This window comes from Chinchilla lanigera, unplaced genomic scaffold (assembly GCF_000276665.1).
Source record: "Chinchilla lanigera isolate Chin_1 unplaced genomic scaffold, ChiLan1.0 scaffold00049, whole genome shotgun sequence".
NCBI lineage: Eukaryota > Metazoa > Chordata > Mammalia > Rodentia > Chinchillidae > Chinchilla > Chinchilla lanigera.
In genome coordinates this window covers 6,789,545-6,805,343 of record NW_004955450.1, presented here as the reverse complement: position 1 = coordinate 6,805,343, position 15,799 = coordinate 6,789,545, and positions in this window count along the sequence as shown.

The following is a 15,799-nucleotide window of genomic DNA, read 5'->3' as shown; positions in this document are numbered from 1 at the left end:
CCGGCTCCCCGGCAGCCAGGGAGCACGAGGCCTGCAGTGGAGCAGGACGCACAGGGTGTGAGAATATGCGTGCATGTGTGCTCGCAGGTGTGTACACTCACACACACCATATGTGCTTTGCACACCTGACAGACTGTAAAATAACAAGGTGAGCAGGCTAACAGAGCAATGCAGGCTCTCCTGGGAGAGGCAGCCCTGGGTCTGACCCAGGGCCTCTGACTGAGAGCTGGGGGGCTCCCGCCAGGGTCAGCGTGGGCCAGGAGCTGGGAGGCAGGAGGAAGGCTCATGTCGCTGGGCGTTGGCCTGTGCATGTCACTTGCCCCTGGCCCCCATCTTGCTGTCCAGCCAGACCTGTAGTGGGGCTCCCGGCTGGAAAGTCACTGAGTGACAGGCACAGCTCGGCTTTTTGGGCCTCAGAAGCCATGAGTGGTGAGTTTGGAGGAGAAGGGGTAGACAGGACCAGGCAGTCTCCCCCAGTGACTCCCAGACTACAGCCCGGCAGCCCGCCATGGTGGGGAGGGGGCTGGGCAGAGGCGCTAGCCTGCGGCTGAATCCCACGCCATGACTGTCACCATCACCCACACTGGTCACGGGGGGTGGGGGGGCAGGAGAACCCAACATGGCTGCAGGCACTGGAACCGTGGAAGCTCAGAGCTGAGCCGCTGACACTTCTGCCAGCGTCCACTCTACTTAGGGAAACTGAGCAAAGAGGAACAAGAAGAGAGGCAAGCACTTGAGTCTGAGCCCTGAAAGGGCCACCCCCGCCCCAGGTCTGCTTGAAAGTCAGGGAGGAGAAGTCGATTGCAGAGTGTCTCGTTGCCTGAGGAGGCTCCAGGCCTCCATCCCTGGCTGGAAAGAATGGAAAGACCCAGGGCTCTGGACACTCCAGGGCACAGGGGACCCAACTCCTAGCTGAGCTCTGCCGTGCCCTGACTGGGTGACTTTGGGCAAGCAGCTCAGCCCCTTGGTTCCTCAGTTTCTCCATTTGGAAATAGAGAGTAGGCGTGATGATCTCTAAACTGCTGTTTTTGTAAACCTCGGCATGCCTCACAATCATGGCGGAAGTGGGTTCAAATGTGTGGGGGCTTCCTCCCCTCCCTGAGTCCCTTGCCGCCCCTGTGAGCCCTAGAGAGTCCAGGGGACGGCTGCTGGTGTGCCTGCCCTCGTGCTGGCCCCACTGTCGCTGGCCACCACCGCCCTGAGCTCCTCCTCCCGCTCCCAGTGCCTTTCCCTGCTTCTGCCTTTGCCAATCTGACCCTGTTCCTTTTTCTTTTCTTTTTTTGCAATTCATGATTTATTCATTATCTACATTTTCCCTCTGCTTTCAAATATTAAGAAGGCATAGTAAAATGTTTCAAACATCACAGCATAAAAAGATGCGAAGTCCTTAGGCCTGTGACCCTCTCTCAAAATATCAAAAGTTAATGGCCTGCTGTGCTGAAGTTCAGGCATACAGTCAGCACATAAATAAATAAAAATAAGTATATATTTTGAAACGAAGTTATAGCTGTATTATACACAATATTTTGTGATATTTCCCCCAATGAACACTATCTTAGCTTTTTTTGTGTCACTCAGTGAAAGATACCATATTGTTTTTCACAACTCCGTAATACTCCATTTAATTAACAAATTCTCCATCAGTCAACACTTAGGAGTCCTCTGACTTTCAACAGTCACAAACAACAGAAATGTGCTCACAGATACGGTGACGCTCTCGGATGGCTGTTGGCTGTAAAGTTCCTGGATGAAAGGCGTGAATATTTTACAGCTATCCTCTGGCCAATGTGGCACTCAAAATAGATTTGGACATGCTTATTCTCCCCCTACCCCAGTATTTTATGAGTCTGTTGACTCTTTGCCAGACGCGTTGATGAAAACATCTTTTTATTGCTTCCTTTTTCTTTTCTGTAGCTATTGATAAGGTTGGTCAGGTTTGGGCTGTTCTTTGAAGGGTCATAGAATAACCTCTGCTCACTTGTTGTCTCCTAAGTAAACACTGAAGCATTTCTGCAGTGTCTAAGTCTGTTTTCTGTTGACCTAACATCGCACTTGGGGCTGGCAGTGCGTAAAGGAAATAGGGTAGGGTTGCCCATGGTGCTGATGCTAGGAGGTTCAAAATGGGGCAGTCACATCTGGCAGGCAGGCCCCAGGGCTGGTGTTGGAACTAGGGGAGGGGATTGGATGCTCTGGAAGGACGGGAAGGGAAAGGAGAGGAGGGGCAGGAAGTAGAGAAGAAGGACAGGGCAGAGGAAGGAGAGGGAGAAGGGGAGTGGCTGACAGTCTGGCCTCAGAGTCACAGAATGGTTCGCCTGGTTCTTCCACCCATGCAGTGGGCCTCTGGGCATCTCACTTTCTGCCTAGAGAATGGGAGTGCTGATTTTAGGGGATAGTTAGTGTTTGTAGCAGCTGGGGGACCCAAACCAGACAGCATGTGTCCCTGGTGTATCACTGTTGCTGAGGACAAGGCACCGCTGTGCACACTAGGCAGCTACATCCCCCCGCCCCAGGCATAAGATGGGCAGGCATGTTCCTGACCTCAGGGCCTTTGCACTGGTTGTTTGCTCTACCTACAACACTCTTAATCCAGATAGGGGTGTTACTTCACTCCCTTTGGTCTTTCCTCACAGGGTGTGTCCTGGGCACACTAACACTACATGGGCACGCATACTTACTTTATTTTCCTTTTAGCCTTTCTCACCACTGGAGACACTAATGACTTATTTGTTGCTGTCTGTCCATCAGTCTTCTTCTGTTGCAATAAATACCCTTATCAGTGGGCGTGGTGGTGCACACCTGTAATCCTAGCACTTGGGAGGCTGAGGCAGTAGGATTGTTTCGAGTTTGAGACCAGCTTGAGCTACCAAGTGAGCTCAATAAATAAATAAATAAATACCCTTATCATCTATTGCCATGTAACACACTGCCTAAGGTTTACTAGCCTAAAACAACCGTGAGGCAAGGCTCTGCTAGTGGCTCTTCTGTTGAGCACCTGGCACATAGTAGATGCTCAATAAATCCATGCCAAATCAATCAATGCCATCTTTAGAGTCCGTGCCAAGCCCACTCCTGCCTGGAAGCCCTCAACGCCAACCCCAGAGCACAGGTCCTTCCCTGCCCCCAGAGGGGCCTCTCCCCTCTGTGGACCACCCTAAAAACAAGGTCTGGAACTCCCTGATCATCCTGTCATGAAGATGAGTCAAACAGTGCAGAGTTCATAACTCCATGACAGACACACTTTAGATGCCAGGTTCATACATTCATAACTACCATTAAGGTAGATGCTGCTATCCCATTTGACAAATGAGGAAACTGCGGCCCAGATAAATTGAATCACAGGTCACACAGCTAATCCCAACCCAGCCTGGTGTCCCCATAGAAACTGGTACACGGTGGCAGACTGTCCTAAGCTTACAGGACACACGTGAACCGAGCCACCTGAGGCTCCCTCTGGAAGCCCTGGGCCTCCAAAACTAAACTCCTGGTGCTGATTTTTCTTTTCTTTCCCCCAGAGACCACAGTTCCCCGCCGCCCGGAAGCTCTATCAAGGGAGCCAAGTTTAATATTCATGAACCAGCCAGGCATGAGTGATTAGCGGCCACCATGTTGGAGGAGGAGGAATAACTGAATAAGCTATTTACATCACAAGTTAATGCTGTAGCCTGTGGGGCCCCTCCGCAGTGCCCCACCTCCTCCCCTCCCCCGTTCTCCCCTGGTTTGCCCACCCTAGGCTCTTGCTCACCTTGAATGCCCTTGGAGGGGTCACGACTATGCCTTTCGGGAACTGGGGCCGTGTCTAAAATGCAGTTACGGTTAGCAGGCGAAGAAAATAATTGTGCCTGAGAGAGGGCATAATGGGCTGATTAGTGGCCTGAGCAGGGTCCTGGACGCCAAACAAACTGACAGAGCCCTTCTGCAGACTCAGTGCACACACTCTCAGGGCACCTTGGGCGCATCCCACCTCATTCTGGGACCTGTCTCCTTGTTCACCCCATGCTGGCCACTGTGGGACCCTCTGTGGTCTCTGACATCTCAGCCACCTGATTAATGACAGCAGGCCGGAGAGGCGCGGGCACTCTGCCTGGACACAGAATCCCTCTCTGTTGCTGCAGAGCAGAGCTGTCACGCCTCCCAAGCCTTCCTCGGCTGCCTTCGGGGTCACCCCTGCTTAGAGCTCGCTGGGGTTCTGAACTAGAAGTTATTAGCTCGTAATCACCTTGTTCATGGCTGGCTGGGAGGTGCAGAGTGCGTCTGACCCCAGGCAAGAGGACAGCAGCCAAGTCCTTCTGGCTGTACTTCAAAGGGCCCAGCAGTCTCTCTCCCTGCAGATAAACTACAACCCCAGGCTGGGGGTTTCCAGGGTGAGCAGGAGGCATTAACGGAAGAGGTGCCAGCCCCACTGTGTCACAGCCAGGGCACTGGAGCCAGTCATGCTCATGCTCTGGAACGATGGACGGTGCCCTACAAGGGCCAAAACACCCACGTTCCCCTGGCCCGAATGAAGAGGGGCAGGCCTGGAAGAGCTGTACCTTGACTATTTATGTGAAATCTCTGAGCTACAGGATCCAGCTCTGTAGAAGTGACAGGATGACAGCTGCTGCGTGTCACATGATCAAAAGTGAATCTACCCCACCCCACCCGCCAGGGTTCTCTGCTGGAAGGACCAACAGGGAACATTACTGTGTCTCCGCTCTTGGATGGCTCACTGTACTGAGAAAGTGTGGATGACTTTCCTGGCTCTGAGATTCAGTTTCCTCCACTGCAACATCAGGTCATGAGCCCGACTCGGGCTCATTGGGAGGATTAAATGACAGGCACTGACCCGTGGGGCCTGGCCTCAGTGTGGCCACTGGAAGGTACAGCTTTGGTCAGAAAGGACCTGCCACACGTCCTGCAGAGGACCCAGGGAATGCTACAGCTTCACATGGCCGCAGATCCGGCGCCCCCAAGGCCAAGGCAGGACTTCTGTGTGCCCAAGAAGGGCACAACTGGCCCCTTGAGTAAGTGGGGCAGGCAGAAGGATCCTAACCCAACAGGAAGGGGACCCACACTGCCTGACAGGCTAGCAGCATCGGGCTGAGAGCTGTCAGCGCTTCCCCGCCCAGACGGCCCTTCGGGCGGCAGAATCACTGGCGTTTGAAGCGTCTGGGCCCTGAGCCTATGTCTGAGGCCATGCAGGGGAAGAGATGGCCCCATCCTCAGGGCGGATCTGGTCTGAGGGGAAACCAGCCTTCACGGCCCAGGACTCCTTGTACCCTGGAGCCCACCTCCTAACCTCCTTTCAGCAGCGAGCTGCTTCCTGAACATGGCCTCAGAGCAGAGGCTGCCATGGGAGTTCAGAGGTAAAGACTCCCCTCTGCATGGCCTCAGGGTGTCCTGCCTGTGGTGGACAGCCCGTTCATGAGGGTCCAGGCTGATCCCTGAGGGTGCCCCCAGTGCGGGGGACCTTAAGCCGGTCAGGGGGGGCCTTCATGTCGAGGAGCAGAGCTGCACTGCTGTGAGGGGAGTGGGGCACTGGCCTCAGAGGGCAAAATCTAAGGGTGCCCCAGTTCAGCAATCAGGGTAAATAATGTCCCGAAGGAAGGTTCTCAAAGGCCAGTGTATTGGAAAAAAATCCTCTGTTGTTTTTAATTTATAAATGCACTGCTTGGAATATTATTTAGGATGATGTGCACATTTTGGGGGGCCTCCTAGATACCCCCAGGTGGCGGCCTCATTGCTGTGTCATCTCGGCCCAGGTGGTTGGAACAGGGGAACCATAGACGGTTGGCTTTGGTTTTGAGGGAGCAGCGTGGGGAAGAAGGGCTCCCCGGAGAACCCAGGCTGGAGGGTGTGCAGGAGCCTGGTTCCTAATGCCTGGGGGAGCCCTCTGCCCTGGGGTGCCAGCACGGTTAGGGGAACACGAGGAGGGAACCGGAGACCCCTGTCCCAAAACTTGGAGCTCAGCAGACCCAAAGGGAAGCCAGCGTCCGTCCTGAGATGGGCACCACTCACCGCCATCCGCAAGGGGCTCTCCACATGGGGCTCTTAGAAAACTGGGGCCCACGATGCCCTCAGCTTCCCATCCTACCCCTGTCCTGCTCCCTGCTGAGCCGAGGCCACCCCAGGCCAGGTACCAGAGCTGGGGGAGGTGGGTAGAATAGACAAGAAGGGCAGTAAGCGGAAAGGGCCACTTCTTGTGTCCACGTCCCCTCTAGCCCTCCCAGAGCTCATGAGAATGGGCATCACTCCTGGGGTACAGATCAGGAAACTGAGGCTCAGCGGAGAGCAGGGGCCGCGGTAGTAGAGCAGAGAGAGGGTCTTCACCCAGATGCACGCCTTTCCAGACCCACTGCTTTCCGCTCTCCCACACCGCAGGGACTTGAACCCCTCCCCCAGCCGCCTGCGCGACCCCAAACTGTCACTTCTACCTCTTCTCACCCCTCTTCACTTTCCCGGAGCGAATATCATTATTAATATTATTTGCCTAATTAACACATTGGCTGAATGACAGAAAACATGCAAACAGGTTTTGCCAAGGAAACTCTGATTAAAACTGCAGCCTGTCTAATTAGATGGAGATCTCTTCATTACTTCCCCATTTTAAATTGGGTCTCCCTCCCTCAGCACGGGAGGTGGCTGACGGCAGGGCTGACCTGCCCAGGACTAAAGCCATCCCCTGTCAGCACTTGGCACGTACGGGGCTGAGATCACCCCCGGGATGGGGAGTTGTGCCTGAGGTCTGCTTTGGGGAGGAGGCTGGAAAGCTGTCTTCTAAAAAAAGTTCTTGCTCGTAACCAAACGCAGCAAACCAAAGCCAAATGCCAGGGCGTCTCATTCAGACTCCAGGGATAGCAAAGGGCACTTGGGATACTGACAAGAATAGCTTTAGACAGCGATGCCGAGGCTCTGCGTGTCTCAGACCCTGCTGAGCACTTCCTCCTGTGATCACCATGGCAACCCCACAAAGGAAGTTATCATTTTGTGGATGAGGAGACTGAGACTCCAAGGAGGTGGGTGAGGAGCAGACTCAGACTCCGCAAACCCTAGCGCCCACGCTGCTTTCTCCCCAGCTGGGCCACTTCCCTTTGGGGCCCCCCACCTTTCTTCATCTTTACTCCCCCTCCTCCCTCCCAGTCTCAGGTGTCCAGGCAGCACAAGATGCTGATGACGGGCAGGGTTAGGATGCGACAGGACAGCCCAGAGATGTCCCAAGTTGGGGCAGAGGAGCTTTGGGACTGGCTCCCTCAGGGGCCTCAAAAACATGCACCGGAGAGGGACCAAGACGGAAGGGCTTAGGTGAAGAAGGTGGCTTGCAGGCCCCCACCTGGTGAATCTATCCCATGCCAGGGAACCGTGCAAGGTACTTTAAATGTTTACGCATGCCTCTTTCCTATAACCCTGGGTATTATTCCTGCATTTTATAGATGAAGACACTGAGACTCAGAAAGGCTCAGAAATGTGGGAAGATCACACAGCTAGGATGTGGCTGGGCTGTTTCCATGGAAACAGGAGCAGGCTCGCCTTGGCGACTCCAAGGATACTGAGGGCAGAGTGGGCGGCGGTGAGAGGGCTGCTCTTCCTACGCTTGGGCCCAGGCCCAGCTCTCCCCGGGGTGGTTTGGGGCCTATTGGGCAATTTCAGCAGGAAGCCCAGGCCCTGCGGGAGCTTGATCAGAGGCAGGCAGACACGCCTCATTAGAGAGCGCCAGCACAGGCTCTGTCACCATGGCAGCCAGCCCTCTTGCGGACCAGGTGGTTTTTATTACCGAACTTGGAAAACTTTACAGCAGCGGCGCCAACAATGAATCTTTATTCTGTTGTTAATAGCGTGTCTCTTATTAGCATGTATCTTTTCCCCTTCTTAATAACCTTTACATTTCCAAGCCGCATTTATAATTAAGTCATTAATCCCTTCCTGGAATTTCTTGTTTTTCTGAAGCAAACCAGAGCCCTCGCCTGGCTGGCGTGAATGGAAGGGCAGCCGCGCCACCAAGTTGCACTGGCGATGTCATTCTCATTACTGGATCCCGACCCGGCAGCCTGCTAATAAGCTCAGAGCCTACCCCAGGCCTTTGTGCGCCCTCTGTGACTTCCCTGCCGAGCAATCAGCCTGGGGGAGTCTGAGAGGCGGTGGCTGGGGGAACAGGTTGCTGCGGAGGTCGTGCTGGGGAGGACCAGAGGGTCAGTGTCTCGGTAACTTTCCGCAGCGCCGGGGCGAAATACCCTTTACCTGCAATTTAAGGGAGAAGAGATTAGTTTGGGTTCACATTTCAGTCCAGGATCAGCCTGTTCCAAAGAAGAAATGGTAATTGTATTGGCGAGCAGTGGGGGGGGGGGCATGTAGGAACAGAAAGCAGAGGCAGTGAAGGGAAGCAGAGAAAGATCAGGGCGGAGCTGGGAAGGGGGATAAACCTTTCCAAGCCACGCCCCCAGCAGCCCAGCTCTTCAGACCAGACCCGCCACCTCCTAGCACAAGTCAGGTATCAGCCCCCTAATCCAATCACCTTCCGAAGCCCTGCCTATGAGTGCATCAGGCTTTGGGGGACGTCAAGACATAAACCGTAACAGTCAGATCCCTGCACCGTGGGGTCTGTGCAAGGAGTCCCAGCGTCCGGATTGCAGGTTGAGTCTCCCTTCCTTGGGCTGGCCCAAGGCTCCAGCCTGTATCTTGCGGAGGAGGAAGTACTGTACTATTTATTGATCTTTGGGCCTCTGTGACGTGCTGAACTATATCCCCACCAAATTCACACGTTGACGCCCTCACCCTGGAGAACTCAGAATGTGACTTCTTGGAAATAGATCTTTATAGAGATGATCTAGGTAAAATGAAGTCATTAGGTTGGGCTCTAATCCAATAAGACTGGTGTCTTTATAAGAGCAGAAAATTGGAACGTGGTCACAGACAGAGGGAAGACAGTGTGAAAAAGACAGCCGTCTCCAAGCCGCAGAGAGATGTCCTAGACGAAGCCAGCCCCAGCAGGGTGTGGGAGTGCTCGCCTGTAATCTCAGCGCCCCGGGGGGCTGAGGTAGGAGGATCACAATTTCAAGCTTAGCCTGGGCAATTTAGTGATTTAGCAAGACCTTGTCTCAAAAAAATAAAATAATAAAAGAAAATAGGACTGGGGGTGTAGCTCTACACAGTGGTTCCAGGTTCAATTCCAGGGCCACCAAAGGAAAAAAAGAGGGGGCAGCCCTGCCTGACTACCAGCTCTAGCCCTCAGAACAGCAAGGAGATGAATTTCTGCCGTTGAAACCATGCAATCCATGGCACTGGGTCACACGGCCCTGGTGGATTCACACAGTTCCTTCGTAGAGCGCCAGTGCATTCCGGCTCCCCGCCCACAGGCCTTCATGGGTCATGTGATGTGTCTTACTGCCCCGAAGCCAGTGTGAGGGCCACAGAGGTTTCTCCCCTACATCTCCCTTCACCGCAGACACCCAGGGTTGGCCTCTAAAGGCAGAGACAGGGCCAGGGCACCAACCTGGAGAGGAGAATGGAGCCCTGTTCCAGGAGTGCCATGTTCCTCATGCCACTGCAGGTCAGGGTTGAGAATTGTGTGGCAGCCGTGGGCACTGGCAGTGCCCTGGTACCTGTCCGCGTGGTCTGGCATGGGGACGGTATAGAAGGAAAGTGCAGGCGCCATGTGAGCTTCACACTGGTGGTACAGAACGCACCTGTCATCTGGTCTGCAGGAGAGGTGCCCACCTGGGTACAGGGCACCCGTCTCACTGCCGCTCACACTGCCCAGTGTCCACCTGCATCTCTCTCTCTCTCCTGGAGCCTCAGCCATGGAGCTGGCTGGGGACCCAAAGAATGCGGCAGGTGGGGGGCTGGGGATTTAGCTCAGCGGCAAAGCGCCTGCCTGGCAAGCGCAAGGTCGTGAGTTCGGTTCCCGGTACCGGAGAAAAACCAAAAAAAAAAAAAAAAAAAACAAGAATGTGGCAGGTGGTCGTAGAACCCAGAGCCTCATCCCTCCAGCCCAAAACTCCATGCAAAGCAGCATGTGCCAAGTGGACCCCTGGAAGCACACATGATGACCAGGCTGGCTGCTAAAGGCCTGAACACTGACATGGACGTGACTCGGGCTCTGATTTCACTCTGGTCTGTAGAGTTGTTGTGACTGTTTTTATAGATGGTAATCAGATTGCATTCGGTTTTGTTTTGTTTTTTTCTGTTTTCACTCTAGATTTTAAGCAAATCCATGCTATTTTAATCTTCACAAGCGTAATTCTTAATAACTTCCCAATAGTCTAAGAGGATGTACTGCTTTGAGAATTCCTCCGCTGCTGGACATGAAGCTTGTTTCCAGATTGCTGCTGTCACAGACGATGTACATGGAGCACGACTCTACACTGGGCTACTACTAGATAAGGTGTGATCGAAATATACGGTAAATGTTTGATTTAAAATTTATTACAAACCTGAAAGAGTTAATTTAAACTAGGAGGGATGATAGACATTGTGAAATGATAGGAAAACACTCAAGGGTAAAGGGCACCTGGGATGTAGGAAAAGAGAAGGGAAAGAAGGAGAAATTTTGTATGTATGTATATACGGGATAGTTAACATAGTTGTTCTACTGTCTTCCATTTCTCTGCTGAAAGAAACTGTCAATGAGTCCTTGATTGATCAATATTGCGTGTCTCTATCTGTTTTCATGAGAAACCACTTTGAAGATATCAATATGCAATACAAGAAGCATTGTTAATTTCCTACCACTTTGTTTGTAACTCTGTATTGTCTGTACTGTTCTTTCGCTATTTTGTAAAAGGTTGTCTGTCTGTCAATGTTTTCCTCCTTTTATTTTTAAAATAAAAAAATAAATAAATAAAATTTATTACAAGCCAGGTGTGGTGGTGCAGGCCTATAAACTCAGCATTCAGGAGGCTGAGGCAAGAGGATTGCCATGAGTTTGAGGCCAGCCTGGGTTACATAAGCAAGTTCAAAGCCAGCCTGCAGTACACAGCAAGGCCCTGTCTCCCCGCGTCCCGCAAACAAATTATTACAGTAAAAGACACATTGTCATTAATTCACCTCAAAATGACCCCCTTTGCTTTGAACACTCTTATCCCATTATTCTTGTCACATTCTTTTGGATTTTTTGTTTTTTGGTCTTTTTTGAGACAGGATCTCACTATGCAGTTCAGACTGGCCTTGAGCTCACTTTGTAGCCCAGGCTGGTCTCGAACTTGCAACAATCCTCCTGCCTCAGCCTCCCAAGTGCTGGGATTATAGGCATGTGCCATCACACCCAACTTCCTCTTGCCACTTTTTGAAGCAGCTCTGGAAGTCCTTTTCTGTACCTTTTACGAGGTTTGATTTTGTTTCAGAAATATGGGAAATACCCCTACCAAGTGCCATCCTAGAGAAAGTCAGGCTCCTGAGAACATGACACTGTGCCCTCATCCACTTTATTCAGTGGACCTGGCAACGTGCAATTTCTAGATCTGCCCCAAAGTCAGAATGACCACGAAAGGTGGACATTTTGAATTGATTTGGGAGGTACCATAGCACAACTAAAGCCACGTGAGGGAACTTTCAAAACCGCTTCAGAAAGTGGCAAGAATGACAGGATGAGTGTGTTCAAGGTGAGGTCAAGTTTTCCGGGGGGATTCATGTGGATGTGTTTTACTGTAACAAAAAATTTTAAACATAGTTAAACAATGTATTTTTGAATCATTCCTCATATATCATCAGAATAAGAAAGAGGATATTAAGAAGTTTAATCCATGGGATTCACTTGCCAACCAACTGACTTATACAAACGGGTATGTCCCCCAATGTTTGTGTGGGCAGACCCCAGATCCTTGACTATAAGTGTTGTAGGGTTTGCCTGGCTGGACCACTTCTTTCTCCCTAAGAGAGCTCAGTAGGGTTTTATAAAGAGTAAATGGAATTGACTAAAGACAGAATAATCATCACAGCATCAACTGAGCTGGGTTTCCACATAAATATGGATCTGAAATAACCAATAGCTATAGCTAACGTGGGGATCTTGCAGCCTCACTTCCCAGGATGCACAAGGGAGGGGAGAAGCCCTTGCTCAGCTCAAGAAAGTGAGGCTGTGCGGCTGCCCAGGGCCACCTTCTGTGGCCCAGAGAGGTCTAGGAGCCCTTCCCAGAAGGCTGGTTTCCTTTCCAAATGAGATAATTCTTACGATTGATCATCTAGAACAATAAAAAGCCAAGTATAATGAGAGAGCAACAGGCTGAAAGACAAGGGTCCCTCTGTAATTAGAAAGGCTTGGATTTGTTCCTCCAGGTCCTTGATCAAACCACATCTCTCCGAGACTCTCTCTGATGTTTCTTTTTTTCAAAATCACAAGGCCCACCTAACACTCTTGGGGAGGCTGAAGCAGGAGGACTGCAAGTTCTAGCCCCGCTCGAGCATTTTAGCAGCTTAGCAAGACTATCTCAAAAAATTATAAAAGGGCTGGGGATATAGCTCAGCATGAAAGCCTTGGTTCAAGCCACAGGCCCCAAAAAGCAAAACAAAACAACAACAAAAACCATCAAATGGTTTTATCTATCTCACAGAGTTATTGTAAAATTTCAGAGCAGTGAAATACTTGCATATTCATTCAACAAAAATGTACGAGCACCTGCTAACTGCTGGATGCGATATCAGAAGGGTGCTAAGTCAGTCTCTGTTCTCTTGGACTGAAGCAAACAGACCAGGCCATGTATAATCAAGGTGCTTTCCACCGCTAGGAGCACAAAATTTGACAAAACTTGACCCCAAACAACTTCAACAATCCAGGTATTTAAACATCACATAATATAATCAAATATATGACTAGCCGACAGGCACTCTATGCCATCAAGGTTAACTTTCCCCGTCCTTCTGCTCTGCCATCCGCAGAATACCAATGTTCTACCCTGGTGACCTCATGGTCACATGATGGCTGCTGATACTCCAGGCTGGCATCCTCACATGGCAATAGGAAAAGGGTAGGAATGCAAAAGATCCTTCCTGGTATTCATTCTTTTATTTTCCCATGATGAAATTCACATAACACAAATGGATCATTTGAAGGTGACAATTCAGTGATTTAGTATATTCACAGTGTTGCAAGTCATCATCTATAACCAAGTTTCAAAACATTTTCATCACCCTGAAAGAAACCCCTGAACAACCTTTGCCAGAAACTCAGAAGGTTTGCCTCAAGTCTCATCAATGCAAATCCAGTCACATGCTCGCTTTTAAACTCCTCATTGGCAAGGAGTATGCAATTATTATGAATGAACGAATGAATGATGAATGAAATTATTAGCATAGGGTAGAGCACATAATGGATGGCCTATGTATTCATCTTTCCCATGTTAATGTTAGATCAGAAGGCAGAGCACACTCCAGCCTTGCTAAAAGCCAAACTGAAAAAAATAAATAAAAATAAGCATAACCAGGGTGGTCCCCCATGCTTGGGCAATGCATGTCCGCCATCAAAGACAGCATCCGCTGTCACCCGGGGGCAGAGGAGTGGGTATCTGGAGCTGCAGCCTCGCCAGCCTCTCACCCATTTCCCAAATCGCACTGTTTTCCTGAACTTTTTCCCTACCCCAAACTGACTGCTCTTCTCCTCTTTTGAGAAAATGTTACTCAGAAATAGGAGACCATATGCATTTCTGAGACACCTGTTTGCAATCACATTTCCTTTACTGGAGTTACTTGAAGCTTGTTTTCAGGAGCTACCTAGAAAGCCGTGAAGAAACAACGCCCCCCTGCACGCTGCATCCTGTAGGGGGCGCTCTCCTCTCCTCCTTAGGCACAGTGACCCTTAGCTGTCTGGCAGCATCTCAGATGCAGGGAACATTCCGTCATCAGGTGGCTATGCCCGGGGTTAATGGCTAACTAAACTGGCACTTCGCTCCCAGTGTTTCTGGGGGATCTGGCTGCCCCTGGCTGTTCTGGGAGACAGAGCGGGCCAGAGGTTCCTGTATCAGGCAAACAAAGGTAAAGCGGGGGAGACAGGGATTGGAGACTTACATCCCGTTTCAGAGATTCTAGTTTTCATTTGCTTAACTCATATCGATGGATGCCATAGATGCACACAGACTGTGCTTGACACCAGACACGCAGCGCTGCTGCTGCTGCGACCGGCCCCCTGGGGACCGAACGTCTATCCTAGTCAAATAACCTCTCCAATACAGAATTACACACTGTGGAAAATCTTTATGTTTGCAATGGCTGATGGGCCCAGTCCATCACCTGGAAAAATCAGCAGAAGCCATGACAGACTTAGGTCAGGCAATTCCCAGCGCACCTGGGGTCCAGCTGAGGGTCACTCTGGTGACTCTTTAATCCCCGCCAAGGCTGTCCCATAGGAAGTCCAGGCCTCCTCCTTCCTCACTTAATTTGGACAGTCTCCTGTTGGTCTCTGATTTGCAAATCTCTCTTTGCATAGCCGGATGCTTACATGCTACAAACAAGTGTAACACAATGTGGATCGTAGCACCTGACTCGGGGTCAATAAACTTTTTCTTGGGTGACCACCTAGTAAATAGTGTCCACATGTTGTAGGTCACATGGCTTCTGTCGCAATTGCTCATCTCTGCCATGACAGCATGAAAACAGCTGGGGACAGTTCGTAAACATAGACGCCTGTTTCCGGTACAATTTTACTTGTGGGCAACGCAGTTGGAATTTCATATAGTTTTCACACCACAAAACGTGTTCTGTGGATTTCTTTTTTCTTCAGCCACTGAAAAGCCAGCTAAAGGTCACACTGTTAGCTTGCAGGCCACACACAAATCAGAGGCAGTATGCCAAGACGCTGAAGAGTCCCGAAAGGCACTTGGGCAAACGGTGGACGTAATCCAAGAAAGAAAAGTCTTGGAGGAGTTGAGCCATAACTAGCTTGGAGACTGGAGGGAGCAGGTGTGAAGGAAGCAAGGTGCGAGCAGGTGGGATTTAAATGTGGGCAGGGCTGCTGGGGAGATGCCAGGCGGCAGTCCTAAGGGATGGGACCAAGAGCAGCTAGGCTAGCCCTTGGGAAACCGCCCCCAGCTCTATGTTGGGGCCCTTCCTGGCTCAACAGCCCAGCCACTCCCGGGGCCCTCCTGGGGCCCAGCCCTGTGCCCGGCTCTCCTCCCCAAAGGCACTTCCTCAGACTCATCCTCTGAGAATCCTGCCCAGCAGAGCTTGGCTATGACTTGGGATTCCACAGCTCAGTGGCATATAAAGGGACAACAGCACAACGGGCCAGCTGTTTCATTTGCCAACTAAGGTCATTTTCAAAACTCAAGTATTCCTTTTATTGTGTAAATCAGGACATTTTCTTTTTGGCCCTCCAAACATTAGAAGGATGTGAACTTGGGGTTGTTCTTGGTCACCTGTCATACCCACACGCAACCTCCCAGCAGCCTCTGGGGGTCTGTGGGGCTGCATCTTGCTCCGGTGTGAACGCTTTTTAAGGAAAAGAATGAGGTAGGAGGACAAGTTATTATTTATGATGAGAAAACACAGCGCATCACAGTTTTGAAAGCTGACAAAACCACAAACATGACAAAATCCAGAAGAGCCCACAATACTGAATTGTGCTAATTCCCTGACATGTCCTCAAAGATACTCTTTTTGTTCTATATTTTTGACTATATGTTTAGTTTTTCTCTTCCTTGTCAACAATTTTGGGTTTTTTTTTTTTTCGGTGGGCAGAGGGAAGGACAATCGGTCTTCCCCTTGGCACTGCCCATGTAGTTTTTTTCTTCATTATTCATCATCTGGGGAGTGTCTTTAACTTCCTGTCTCGTTGCTATTAGTGATGTAAATGTTACCACTGTCCCCAAATTCAGGAAAACATCTAATTTCTTTCATATCC